This window comes from Oncorhynchus masou, chromosome 21 (genome assembly GCF_036934945.1).
Source record: "Oncorhynchus masou masou isolate Uvic2021 chromosome 21, UVic_Omas_1.1, whole genome shotgun sequence".
Classification (NCBI taxonomy): Eukaryota; Metazoa; Chordata; class Actinopteri; order Salmoniformes; family Salmonidae; genus Oncorhynchus; species Oncorhynchus masou.
In genome coordinates this window covers 28,117,431-28,131,818 of record NC_088232.1, presented here as the reverse complement: position 1 = coordinate 28,131,818, position 14,388 = coordinate 28,117,431, and positions in this window count along the sequence as shown.

The following is a 14,388-nucleotide window of genomic DNA, read 5'->3' as shown; positions in this document are numbered from 1 at the left end:
TTTTCCTCAACAATCTACACACAATACCTCATTATGACAAAGATTTTTTTTAAATGTTTGCAAATGTGTTAAAGTGTCAAACTGAAATGTCACATTTACAAGTATTCAGACCCTTTACCCAGTACTTTGTTGAAGCAGCGATTATAGGCTTGAATCTGCTAGGATATGATGCTACAAGCTTGGCACACCTGTGTTTGGGGAGTTTCTCCCATTCTTCTCTGCAGATCCTCTCAAGTTCTGTCCGGTTGGATGGGGAGCGTTTGTGTGCCTTTCTCACTCAACATTATTCACAATTAATTTAGGATTATCCGTAATCATGGCAGCATCCACATTAATGTAGAAGTGTTTAGAAACATATTCTATATATTCAAAATAATCTGAAACACAATGCATCCAATACGTTTGTAGTCACACGCTTGATGCAATCATTGCGTGATAGGAATATGGGACCAAATACTCAACTTTTGACTACTTTAATACACATATAAGTGAATTCATAGTTTTAGTCCCTAAAATGGGGGTACTATTTACAAAAAAGTGCAGTAATTTCTAAACAGTTCACCCAATATGGATGAAAATACCTGACAGTCTGCACTTTAACCTCACCGTCATTGTATCCTTTCAAATCCAAAGACTTTAGAGACAAAACAACAACAACAAATGGCACAGTCCCAATACTTTTGGAGCTCAATGTATTTACCTAGTAAATACATCGTAATTAACGATACATCGTAAAATGAAGGTTAACCGACAATTGGCATAATTGGCACTGGCAGGTATTGGCACCAACTGTTATAGGGTTGGTGGCACTATAGTGGTCATCGTGCTGAATTACCATTGCTAGCCCAACTGAGCTTTAATGTCACACTCCTTTTCCAATTTCTCTCATTTCTCAGATCTCTTCAGATTGAACTCAGCACTTAACCCCATGCTGTCGACACACATTGCCAGAGAGGGCAGGTGAGAACCTGCCAAGACATTGCCTAAACCCATGCCAGTCTAGGGAGGTGATGAGCTGCCATCCTCCACAGCTAACGAGAACAAGATGCTGGGATATTCCTCTGGGCACTATACAGCAACTGTCTCCATTCAAAAAACAGACCTAGAAACTCCATGTAATAACATGAACAGTTAATAAGAAATGTTGGCTTACACTCTCAAAGCCCTCTCACCCAGTAGCCGCTGATCTGCCACGCCTGAAACTGTGGATATTTCCAGCAAGCTACTTCATTACTGGGAGAGCTTAATTAAGAGTATTTAAGTGTCTATTAAAAAACACCAATGCTTGCCTGCCTCTCCCTGACCTCGCCTTCCCTCTCTATCTCTACCACTGCTGCTCATTATAATGGTATAATTGCAGGTAAGCATCCTACAGTATCAACAGGTTTAATTACTAAAGTGAGAGGGGTTCACAGTGCCAACTCGCCACCGAATAAACCTGGGCTGCAGAGGGATAAATAACAATTATCGGAATCAGCGCCATTGTATTTATTACAGAGGCCCACAGCTCGAGTGTCTTGATGACACAGCAATGTGGTCATAATGACTGAACTACTAATCAAATGTGTTGTTTACACTTCTGCAGTGTGCAAATCTGCATGTGGATGTTGAACAGTTCAACCTATTTTTCAGGTTATCGTCCCTTGACAGTAATATATATTGATGCAAAACAGCATGTATTTTTGTAAAGGTCTACTGTTTTTGAAAATGATTATAAGCTGAATAAATGTACTGGTTCAATACTACCATGTGCAGTATTATATTTTCACATGTAGTCCTCCCCTCCCTCACACTTGCTTTACATTCAGACATGAAGGGCTCTCACTATTTTGTCTCACGCTGTTCTGTTAGAGATCTGGGGCAGTCTCAAGCACTGGACAGCACTTGTCTTTTATTCCCCCCCCCCCCTTCTCCTTTAAATCCTCTCTTTAAACTCTGTTAACTAGCCTTAAACGCTGGGCATGTTTTTGTTCCAGGGGCTTCTTCTGGCTGGATTTAACAGCCTGTTTTAGAAACGTGTGTATCTGTGTTAACCCTGTGGACAGCCCCTTACAAATGAAAACATACATGCCTTACAGAGGTAACACACTCGTAGAGTGGGACGAAGCAGTTTTTCTCCTCATGTGAAGGGGTTAAATATTGTACTAATCGGCTCTAAGGTAGAATGTGTTGTCATCCCTCGGCTGCTAATATGCCCTACCTGGACACTGTATGGGAATGCTCATACTTTTTGTAATTTTTTTTACCTCTATCCTGTCTCTGAACCGTCAAATTAATCTTGCATTTGATCCGTCCATTTTCTACGTTTCAGGTCTTTTAAAACCCCTTAAAGCTTCTTAGTAACAGTTGGTCGATCAAAGCCACACAGCCCTCCAAGACTCTCCTGAATTGGAGCACAAGTTTAGGATTGTCTGAAAGGAGGGTTGGACACAATAAAATGGTATTGTCTGACTCAATAAACCAAATGTGTTATTCTTGAACTGAAGCGCGAACACTGTGGGAGAATACAGAATTGCTTTCTTCAATCGTATTATAGGTCTTTAAAGGATCCTGTTTAGAACTTGTGGACCAGATCCAAACCCTTCAGCATAATCTTTGGTTTAGAAGTACAAAGCCAGGTTACACAGTCTATGTGACCTTGAGTTACCAGTATTCTAACTACTATTACACTAGTAGATCTCCCTTCTTAGATCCTAAGGCGTATCTGTTAGAGGTAAACCAATTTCATCAAAGTCACCTAATGAACTTTTAGATCCCACGTACCAATTCCAAGTACCAAGTTTCACTACACCTAGCTAAACCCTCTTCTTTCTAAATTGATTCATGTTTGAATGAAAACAGCTTAATGTTATTTCAACAGTTGAATTACACCCATAAGATGAAGCATGTTTGAGTGTACGTATGTCTGTGCAGTTTATGTATATGTGTGTGTACTCATGCACACATTGCATGTGTGTGTGTGTGTGTGTGTGTGTGTGTGTGTGTGTGTGTGTGTGTGTGTGTGTGTGTGCGTGCGTGCGTGCGTGCGTGCGTGCGTGTGTGTGTGTGTGTGTGTGATTTTGTGGGCCAGGGGAGGGAAGGTATCAACGATCACAAAAAGTATATGACAGCTGACAATTTCAGGCTTTTGATTAGGATTTGTTGATATGACCAGTCCCTAGGTCTTTCCAAACTCACTCCAGGGATTCTGGGCTGCCTGGCTATGCAACAGACGGAACAACCAGCCAGTTGACAGAATCATCAGCCAGTACAGGCGTTATCTCCCCACTGCCTTCTCTGCCTCCCCTCCCGCTGAAACCCGGGTAATTAGAGAGTCAGGGCAACATGCAGAAACAACAGCCACAGTGTGCACCGTGTCATGGACGGTACCAATTATTCTGTAGCCATTTTGCACGTGGATGCAACTCCTTCCCTACAGTAGCCCTTGTTTTAACGACACACGTACAGGCTACACACAGATGCCCACATACATAACACGTGTACACAACTTCACATTCACACACACGGGCACATACTGTACACACACACACAACATTACTGGACAATTACACTAGCTATTCTGTACACCAAATGAAGTGTCAGACTCAACCCTTACTGCTTTGGTGCTTATTATTTCGTAGTATGTTACTTCAGTCGTAACACTGCAAGCATGAGACGACGCTACTCATTATTGTCATCTTGACCGTATAACTGCATCGAGGTGCTCACCTCTACACCTCAGAGACATACATTACATCACCTGGTAGCTGCTGTCATTACTACAGACACTCACACACACAAGTAAGGTTAGACACAAGATTCCTCTTAGACGTTTCCTTCTCTCTTTCTCTTTTTTATTGAACAATGAGAAGTTAGAACAGAAATCGTTGATGAAAGCTCGCTTGCATTATGTATACATTTCAAATGATGACAGTAATAATGTCTAATGACCACTTTCCTCTTAGATCTTTCGGTTAAATCACCCTTGAGTAATCCAGCGTAAATGGGCTATTATCTTCCGCTGTAATATTAAATACCGTGGACAAATTGTCCACTTGCATTTAGCAGTAGCCAGAAGAATCACTGTTGACGGCAGGCTAATGTCTTTAAAACACCTATTCTACTAAAAAAAAAAAAAGCTTATTGCAACATTTGCTCACCCAGCAGACCGAGGGCCACTGTCCTCTCGTTTTGTAAATCAGAAGCACACGTTTAGCTACTGGAATAGCTACTGGAAATGCACTTAATTCAATGTTTTTTGTTCTTGAACAGCAGTTCAGGAAATGGATTCCATTATTGAGGGTGTATAAGAAAATGTACCATTCAGTGAACATGTGATGCACTTTACATGAATAAAGCAATATGGATAGATGTTATCAGAGGCTCAAACTGTTTGTATTAGAGTCGCTTTATGTTTACTAAAGCTTGGTTACCATGTTGATATTTAGGAGAGCAAACAAAAATGTTTAGGCAATATACATATCATTCATAAAACACCCATGAATGCGTCAACAGTACTATCACAGCTCCAATACATTGTATTTACATCTTATGTAAACTTGTAGAAGATGAAATCTACCATGCCTTATTGTTGACAATTAATTTATACATTTGATATGGTACATAATACTGAAATTGGCCAGACACAACAAAAAGTGTGTTTTAACCATTAATTTGTACCAGTAATACTTATATTGTATATTGTATGACATTGACCCTTAAAACCAGAAAAGCATCATTTTCAAGCCAGTGGACTGCCTCCAATTCCGCCAGCACTGAAATTCACGGCTCTTACATTTCAAACAGCTCTGTATAATCATACCCGGCAAAAATCTGCACCTAAACCTGTAAAACACTCATGTTTATTGCAAGTACAAATTGTATCAGCCTTGCCATAACTGAGATAGGCTCTTTCAAAGCTCAGCCAATGGGGCTTATACCTCAATAGTGCCTTCCGTTACAACGCAGTACCACCAGAACTAAGTGGAACGTCATTTAGATGGTAAATCTCAAGTAGATTAGCTCTAAACTTATAAACTGCTTAATACATAGAAAAATCCCCCCTCCACCTATGACGTTAGAATCATAGTATTTCTCATTAAGGCTCGTGAGAGAGAAACGATTATGTTAGCTCTATGTTTTATCATTGGACAAAGTATAATTATGTTTTTATTCAATATGTTACTGAAAGGACTTTCCCAGTTCATACTATGCCTTCGGAGAATTCTGAAAATACCATATTGATCATTATTTGCTCGTGAGTCCCTGAGTATTCCCAAATTGTAAACTTGACACATATTGTAAATGTAATAATTTGAAGACAATACCAAGCAGACTAGTGATATAAAAATATATAATTCTCACTAGTTTAGTGTATTGTGTCGCTATTCACATTGGATTGGCAACATGGTTAATATAGCCAGGATGCCTAAAGAGGTCTTAGGAACATACTAATTCATGTATTGTTGACACAACTATTGTGAGTTAGGGGTGAAGCAGTGAAGATATATGTTAGATTTTGAAATGGCATGTCTCATGAAACAGTGTTGTAAAGAAAATGGGTAAAGGAGGAGAAAAAGGGATTGACTTTGACATTGATCTTCAACATAACAATGTCTTCTCAGTGAAATGTGTATACTCAAGACTCAGGCAAAGCTGCATACACAGTGGAGAAACCCCTCTAATGAGAATATAGTGTAATTGATGTCACGCCAAGGCAAGATTGGGATCGTTTCTTAGTGTTCCTCTCTTTGTGTGTTGCCATTTCAGAAATACGCCCTGTGAACTTTACCAGTCATTTATTCTTTCATTTTCCTCTCTAAACAAAAGCTGTGCCCTCTTTCTGCTCATCACGCCGGCAATACCAGAGAAACGTGCAGCATTAAAGAGAGACGAGACGCAATTAGCCAAGAAATTACTCTGATCTTGGTGACATTTGGGAGAAATCTTCACACAATATACACGCCAGTTCTCTGATTGACAGCCTAATCCGCGCTTGATGGGCGCCGGTCCACGTTCATCGAGCAGAGTCGGACGCCAGCAGATAACGAGTACAGCTGCACAACCCTGATATGTCCGCCACAACTCGTCACCGGGCAAATTCCTCCGGTTTAAATGATGATGAAAGTATCGACCATTAATGACAGGATCATCTCCCTGCCTGAAATAAACGCTCTAATCCCTTTTGCCAGGTCCATGAATTCCTAATATGAGTTATATAAACTGGGGGTAATAAATCTGTGTTAGCTCAGTTGTGTTTTGAAAATTGTGCCAGCCCTCTTTGTCCCTGCTTGAAATGCAAGACGAGACCAGGACATCTTCGCTTAAGCTGAAACATCAAGTGAGTTATTGCTTTGGATAGATGAACTTTTGCTGCAATAAGAATTGCAAATGGGTGAAGAAAAGGGGATGGAATATCCCTGGTATTGTGGACTGAGATATGTATGTTTGAATACAGTCAAAGGCCAGTGATTAATATCACATAACCTTTCAGGGGATAGGCCCTCTATTGCTTTATGTGAGTGATGAGAGAACATCGTACTCATTGCATTATAATGACATTAATCTCGGGCATAGGAAGATGACAGAGATAGAGAGAGAATGTCAATGTTGGTCAGCAGAAATGTCTCTGATGAGCTGGTGTTTGTGAATCAGAAAGGAGATTCAAAATGTGCAGGTTATACTGTAGTCTCCGGAAAAGGCAGTAGGGCTGCATAGGATGGTAGCACAGTAATACTGACTATAGATTCATCATTCTGTTACAATAACTGTGTGGCATCAAAAACAGATTCCCTTTGATCCGTCTGAATACAGTATGTACGGCTATTCATCAAATGACATTAATATCCAGAAAATATTGACGAGGCCTACAGTGTCCTTTCTCCAGGTGTCCATGCCCCCTACGTCTCTCCCTAAACGTCATACTGTGCAATGGCAATTTTCTCTGAGAAATAGCTTACTGTCATCAAGTATGTTTCCTTGAAGGGTATTCCTAATCATTGTGTGTGTGTGTGTGTGTGTGGTGGGGGGGGGGGGGGGGTCAGGCTGAGGCGGTACAGTCAGTTTCACGTGGCTAAGCTCCTCAGGCCTGTATAATCCACATGCTCTTCACATGTCAACTTAATTGACTGTAATAATTTGCATTGAGGTTATTGACTTCCTGAGCCATTGTTTCAGATACATACTGTACATGGCATTCAGAAAGTATTCAGACCCCATGGCTAACTCCACATTTTGTTATGTTGCAGTCCTATTCTAAAATCGATTGAAACACATTTCTTACTTCAACGACGTACACACATTACCCCATAATGACAAATCAAAAACTGTTTTTTACAAATAAAAAATAAACATAAACTGCAATATAACATTTACATAAGTATTCAGACCATTTACTCAGTAACTTGTTGAAGCACCTTTGGCAGCGATTACAGCCTTGAGTGTTCTTGGGTATGATGCTACAAGCTTGGCACACCGGTATTTGGGTAGTTTCTCCCATTTTTCTCTATAGATCCTCTGTCACTCCAGAGATGTTAGATCGGGGTTAAAGTCCGGGCTCTGGCTGGGCCACTCAAGGACATTCAGAGACTTGTCCCGAAGCCACTCCTGCGTTGTCTTGGCTGTGTGCTTAGGGTCATTGTCCTGTTGGAAGGTGAACCTTTGCCCCAGTCTGGGGTCCTGAGCCCTTTGGAGCAGGTATTCTTCAAGGATTTCTCTGTAATCTTGTTTCTCATGGTCTGAGTCCTTTAGGTGCCTTTTGGCAAACTTCAAGCAGGCTGTCATGTGCCTTTTACTGCGGAAGGCTTCCGTCTGGCCACTCTACCATAAAGGTCTGATTGATGGAGTGCTGCAGAGATGGTTGTCATTCTGGAAGGTTTTCCCTTCTCCACAGCGTAACCCTGGGGCTCTGTCAGAGGGACCATCGTTTTCTTGGTCACCTCCCTGATCAAGGCTCTTCTCCCCCGATTGCTCAGTTTGGCAGAGCGCTAAACTTTAGGAAGAGTCCTGGTGGTTCCAAACTTCTCCCATTTAAGAATGATGGAGGCCAAAGTGTTTTTGGGGACCTTCAATGCTGCAGAAATGTTTTGGTACTTTTCACCAGATCTATGCCTCGACAAAATGCTGTCTCGGGCTCAACAGACAATTCCTTAGAAGTCATGGCTTGGTTTATGCTCTGACATGCACTGTCAATCTGTGGGACCTCATATAGACAGGTGTGTGACTTTCCAAATCATGTGCAATTAATTGAATTTACCACAGTTATAGAAACATCTCAAGGATGATCAATGGAAACGGGATGCACCTGAGCTCAATTTAGAGTGTCATAGCAAAGGGTCTGAATCTTTCTGTAATGTTTTGAAAAAAACTATTTCCCCTCGTCATTATGGGATATCGTGTGTAGATTGATGAGGACATTGTTTCATGTAATCCATTTTAGAATAAGACTGTAACATAACAAAATGTGGAAAAGGGGAAGGGGTCTGAATACTTTCTGAATGCACTGTACAGCGAGGTGCAGACATGATGATGCCACTGGTGTTAGTGGAGTAGCAGCAATGGGCCTGTTGTGGGCTCATTTTGTGTCACAGTTCAGTCTTTTTACAGTCCCTCCCATTTGGTATGCATTAAAATGCATTCATTTAGCCATGGATTCAGATTGAAAAGGACATAACGCTATATCAATAATGACTTTTATCGTACAAGGTTCACTGTAAAGTGCTGCATGCTTCAAATCATTTCCCCCCACGTGCACACAGAGAAAGGCAAAGCGGGAGGATTATGGGCTGGCCATGCGAAACGTATGGAAACATCACACGGAGAGGGAAGACCTTTGACGGTCCCTGGCTCTTTTTGTATTAGAACAAAACTGTCGATCTACGGGATGCCTGCCACACAAAGGGAGGGATGCATCCCGTAATTCACCTCCCCACACCGAGATGATTGTAGCTCTTTTTGAGGGAGTAGGGGGCTGTTGGAAAGAGGGGAGGCCTAAAAGTGATGATTAGGGTAGTGGAAAGCAGAAAGTGAATGCTTTATGAATATTTCATGTAAATGTAAGCGCCACTTACTGGACACAAGGTCTGATTGATGGCAGAGTGGCTCTAAATGCCTGGAGTTTGAAGGGCCTCAGCCTCCCTTTCTGCTTCAGAGCTTACTTCAAGCGCCACAGTTAATAGCAGAATAAAGATGTATTTAGCTGGAGAGCTCTTCATTAATGGCTGAGTTAAACAAAAGTAGTGGCATAGGATTTGTGTCAGCGGAGCGAGATGGAAAGGACTGACAGAAAGGAGAAAGGCGCTGATGAAAGGGACGTGAAGGGGAAAGTGCTGCTTTTAGCTGCGCCCACTCTGACATTTTCTTGTCCCAATGTGTTTTTTTTCTTAAACTCCCATTTTATTTTTGAGCCTGAGTAGTAGACCAACAGGAGGCCCTCCTTAAAGATGTCAAGAGGACAAGCTGCCAGCGGTGGAGAGAGTGAGAGAGAGTGAGAGAGAGAGAGAGAGAGAGAGAGAGAGAGAGAGAGAGAGAGAGAGAGAGAGAGAGAGAGAGAGAGAGAGAGAGAGAGAGAGAGAGAGAGAGAGAGAACGATACAGAGGAGGGAGTTGGTGTTTCAGTGGAAAAACGCCCATCAGACCCAAACCACCCACCTCTTTCTCAGTCTCTGTTAGATGGATCGTACACGTGTTGCTATGGTATATCATTCAACCTCAGAGACAAAAACTTAAATCTAGTAGGGTTTGACTGATAATGTAAGTGAACATTACTGTCAAGCCACAGAGTCACTGACGTGTGAGAATTTAAATAGACTCATCAACATATCCTTTGAGATGCTCGCCGATTCTAAATATACTCTGTACATTATACGGATATATGGTTTTTAGTACCTGGTCATATTTATCATTCATTCTTTAAATCTTTCTGTTCAGTTTTTTTTTCTTTGTGTATGCAGAGGTTGAAGTAGTGCATGATGGACATTTCACTTTTTATATAATGTCATAAAAATGTGAATCTGGCAATTTGACTTCCATTATATCCGTAGGACATGCCTGATATCTGACGATGCCGGCCTAGCTACGGAGAGACACCAAACCCACTCTTTGTCCAAGCCCTTAATTAAACCTGGTGCATTTTTCTATTACCGACAAGCCCATTTGCAGACAACCATCCATCATAATCTTCCCCCCTTTTATTAAAGCATGTAATGAATAGAAGCAAAGTGATTTGTGGTGGTAATCCCTTGAAGAAATGGAATGAAGAGTTAAGCATTACATACATTTTCCACTCCCTGTTCTTTTATTTCCTCTTGAAAGAATAGTGCCCGATAGGCATGTGGTATCATATAGATGGCAGAGAACATTACATTGAGTAAGGTTTGGTGCTATTATCTAGCATTTCTATTAAAACGAAAGCTTTAGGATGACTCCTCCTCGTTATTAATTAGCAGCCGTGCCCTTTCGCTGCAGTCATACGCCAATTTTTCAGCTTCGCTAGTAACTTTTGTCTCATCCAGAACATCTTTTAGAAGCTGAGAACTGATTCTATTCTAACAGTGGTATAAGTGCAAAGAGGGTTGGTGATGAGTATTCTAATCAGTCCATCACAGTATTTCTTCAACAATGTTGAAGAGAATGAGCTGGTCCGAGTGTTCACTTACATTTCTCAAAAAAAAGTGCTTTTCCTTTTCTTTGCCTGTGAAACATGCTGTATTTGCTTCCTGTTTTATTTGTGTCTCACAATGCTGTCTATAGCAATTACGCAAACAGCTGGTCTCTCCCATCTCCTCCTCTTCCTCATCGATGGCCTCACCTGTTACTCTGGAGAGTTTGGGTGTCTACCCCCTCACAAGGCTACCCCTGAAAATGCCCTGCCCCATCTCCAGAGCCCTTCCTGTTAGCTCAGAATGCCTGTGTCACTGTCAGAGTCCTCCTCTGTGTGTGTCTAGCCACAGAACAAGACCCAATTTGATGTGCTCCATTGGCCTGTGAAGCCGGGCCGTGAGGCAGCACCTCTCTTTATTCCCCTAATGGTCTCCCGCTCCCTCTCTCTGTCCCCCTCTCCTTTCCCCAGACACCAGTTATGCATGCTCTTGCAAATATACACATTTTTGAAAGCGAGAGAGAGAGAGAGACAGAGACAGAGACAGAGACAGAGACAGAGACAGAGACAGAGACAGAGACAGAGACAGAGACAGAGACAGAGACAGAGACAGAGACAGAGACAGAGAGAAGGATAGATAAATGGGGGTTCTCTCCTCTGTCTGGTCCCTTTGGGAGGAAAAAAGTCCCTATTCCCTGTGAGGCTGACCTTGGGGGTGAAGTGTCTTTAATCTGGGGCATACTGGCAGGCCGGGGCTAGTGTGATGGGTCGGGGTGATGCTGAAGGGGTGGGACCTGCCCGTCAAGGCAGGGGGAAGTCATAGCAGGAGCCGTCCATTTCCGAGTCCAGGGCATGAAGGAGGATTGTCATGGTGTCATTTCTGTCTCAAGGGGGACTGGGGTTAGTTGGCTTTTTCTGCTGCTGTTGCCGCCCACATGCTTCTTCTCCACTCTTACCAGCACCTTGGAGATGGCTTCTGCATGCCTCCGAGTGATATAAATGGTAGATGCTATGAAGTGAACCAGGTAAGTGTGTGTGATGGAGAGACATGCAAATTGTATCTCATGTGCCGCCCGCCCAGTCGCAGCCAACAGGGTGGCTCACCTCAAATAAGCTGTGTATGCAGCCATGTGTGACCCTCAGTTTAAAAGCGGTTTGCTTATCAATTAGTTTGCCAGGTAAACTTTGTGAATAATTTCTTGGCTAATTTACTGCATTGTGTGGATGTAGGTTTTGGAAAATTAAAAGCGTTGTAATTCATTTGCATGGATGTTGTAGGAGGAGGGAGCACTATTTTAAGAGGCTTAATAATGACCCCCTACTATTCTCTGCAGGAATTGCCTTCATTCGCCCATCACATCACATGCATGGCAAGACTGGGAAGCAGGGAGATGCATGTCATTTTTGACACGGCTTGGCACTTCCTACCTGCCTGGGAAAGCAGAAGATGAAGCCTACTGCAGTACGTGCACTCTTCCAAGACACAAACCACTGAGAAAGATGATTTCTCTCCTTATGCTCTATATTCACCCTCTTTTGGGGGTGAATATTTTTCCTTCAGAAGCAGCAAACGCACGTGGCAAAAACTGGTTGAATCAATCTTATTTGCTCGTCATTTCAACCAAAAAAATGTAATATGATGACATTGAATCAACGTAGAAAACAGATTGGATTTGAAAATAATAATCAACATAGGGGAATTTTGTATTTTTTTCACCCAACTTTGAACCTAAATCCAATTACATGTCGACATTTAAACTTTTTTTATGTTGAATTCACTTTAGTTTAAAACTCAACCAAATGTAAATCAAAACTAGACGTTGAACTGACATCAGTGCCGAGTCGGAAGCCTCATCAAAACATTTTAAGCATATACCTTGGCTATTGTTCGGTTAAATGACATGAGTGGTAATCAAATCAGCTTTGAAATGTTCAGTGCATCTCTAGAAATCTGACAACTGATTTCCCCCTTTGAAAAATAATGTTTAATTCATTGTACTGCTATATAGTCTACACAAAAAGGCAAATTCACTTGAAGCATGAAATACTTGTTTCAAATGAACTGCAGTGACTATTTTTTCAGCATAAGAACTGTTCGTCAGGAGCTTCATGAAATGGGTTTCCATGGCAGAGCAGCCGTATACAAGCCAAAGCTCGCTGCCAGTAGACTCTGGAGCAGTGTAAACACATTCACTGGAGTGATGAATCACGCTTCACCATCTGGCAGTCCGACGGACTAATCTGTTTTTGGCGGATGCCAGGAGAACGCTATCTGCCCCAAAGCATAATCCCAACTGTAAAGTTTGGTGGAGGAGGAATAATAGTCTGGGGCTGTTTTTCATGGTTCGGGCTAGGCCCCATAGTTCCAGTGAAGGGAAATCTTAATGCTGTAGTATACAATGACACTCTAGACAATTCTGTGCTTCTGACTTTGTGGCAACAGTTTAGGGAAGGCCCTTTCCTGTTTCAGCATGACAATGCCCCATACACAAAGCAGGGTCCATACAAAATTGGTTTGTCAAGATCAGTGTGGAAGAACTTGACTGGCCTCCACAGAGGCCTGACCTCAACCCCATCGAACACCTTTGGGAGGAATTGGAACGCCGACTATGAGCCAGGCGTAATCGCCCAACATTAGTGCCCAACCGCACTAATGCTCTTGTGGCTGATTGGAAGCATCTCCTCATAGCAATGTTCCAACATCTAGCTGAAAGCCTTTCCAGAGGAGTGGAGGCTGTTATAGCAGCAAAGGGGAAACCAACTCCATATTAATGCCCATGATTCTAGAACGAGACGTTCGACAAGCAGGTGTCCACATACCTTTGACCATGTTGTGTATATGGTGGACTGAGCACGTGTATATATGAACAATTTAAATCTAGCCTGCTGTTCAAGCTCTTGTTAGACTAATTGATCTAATCTATGGCTGGATCAAACCAGCGTGAGGGCTGTTAGAGAGGGTGAGCGGAGGAGAAGAGGTACACACCATGCTTGAGGTAAATATTGAGGGATTCCCAAAGCTCAAAAATCTAATTCCTTGACCTTTTATGCTTGGCTAACAAGCAGTCTCTAAAGCATTCATATGGCTCTGCCTGCATGGGATGGTGGGATTGGTAATATTACTGAATCTCAAGTGTGTAGTGGAAATGACTAAGGCCTAATGCAAATACTTTATCATGATCAACAACTTAATTTGACATTTTTCCCTTTTTAATTAAAACAATCATAATATATTTTTTACAATCATTACACGATTTTCATTAAGTTTATATTGTAGTTATGTAATGTGTCTTCTTATTGAATATTTTGTGATTTTTTAAATATTTATTTATTGTGATGAATTGTAACTTTAATTGTTTTGCAAGTCTTGCAAATCCGGACTCTGATTTCATAACTGGAGTTAGCAGCTCAATCCTGAACCAAATAGGTTTCTTCTCACGGGGTTTTAGGCAAGACAAAAAATCCCGGGGAGCATTGGAAAATGGGGGCCCCTTGCACTGCCCCTTGATGCAACAGTCGCCATAATGCAAGTGGCATGGTGTGTCCGCTAGTAGACCATTTGCATGAGAATCTCCCCCAGCCTCCCCCGTTTTTATCTCAGCTCACTATTTTCCCTGTCTTTGACCGATGTAGAATCTGGCTTCCCATTTGGGCCTGCACATGTCCAGGCATTTCAATTTCACCTCATTCAAACCTGCCCAAATTGGACCTGAATGGTTGTCATTAGAGACTGCTGGGTATTATCTGTAGTGTGTCCACGTACTTCATTCACATCTTCTTGTTTTTTGTGGGTTTTGGTCGGTTGCACCAGGG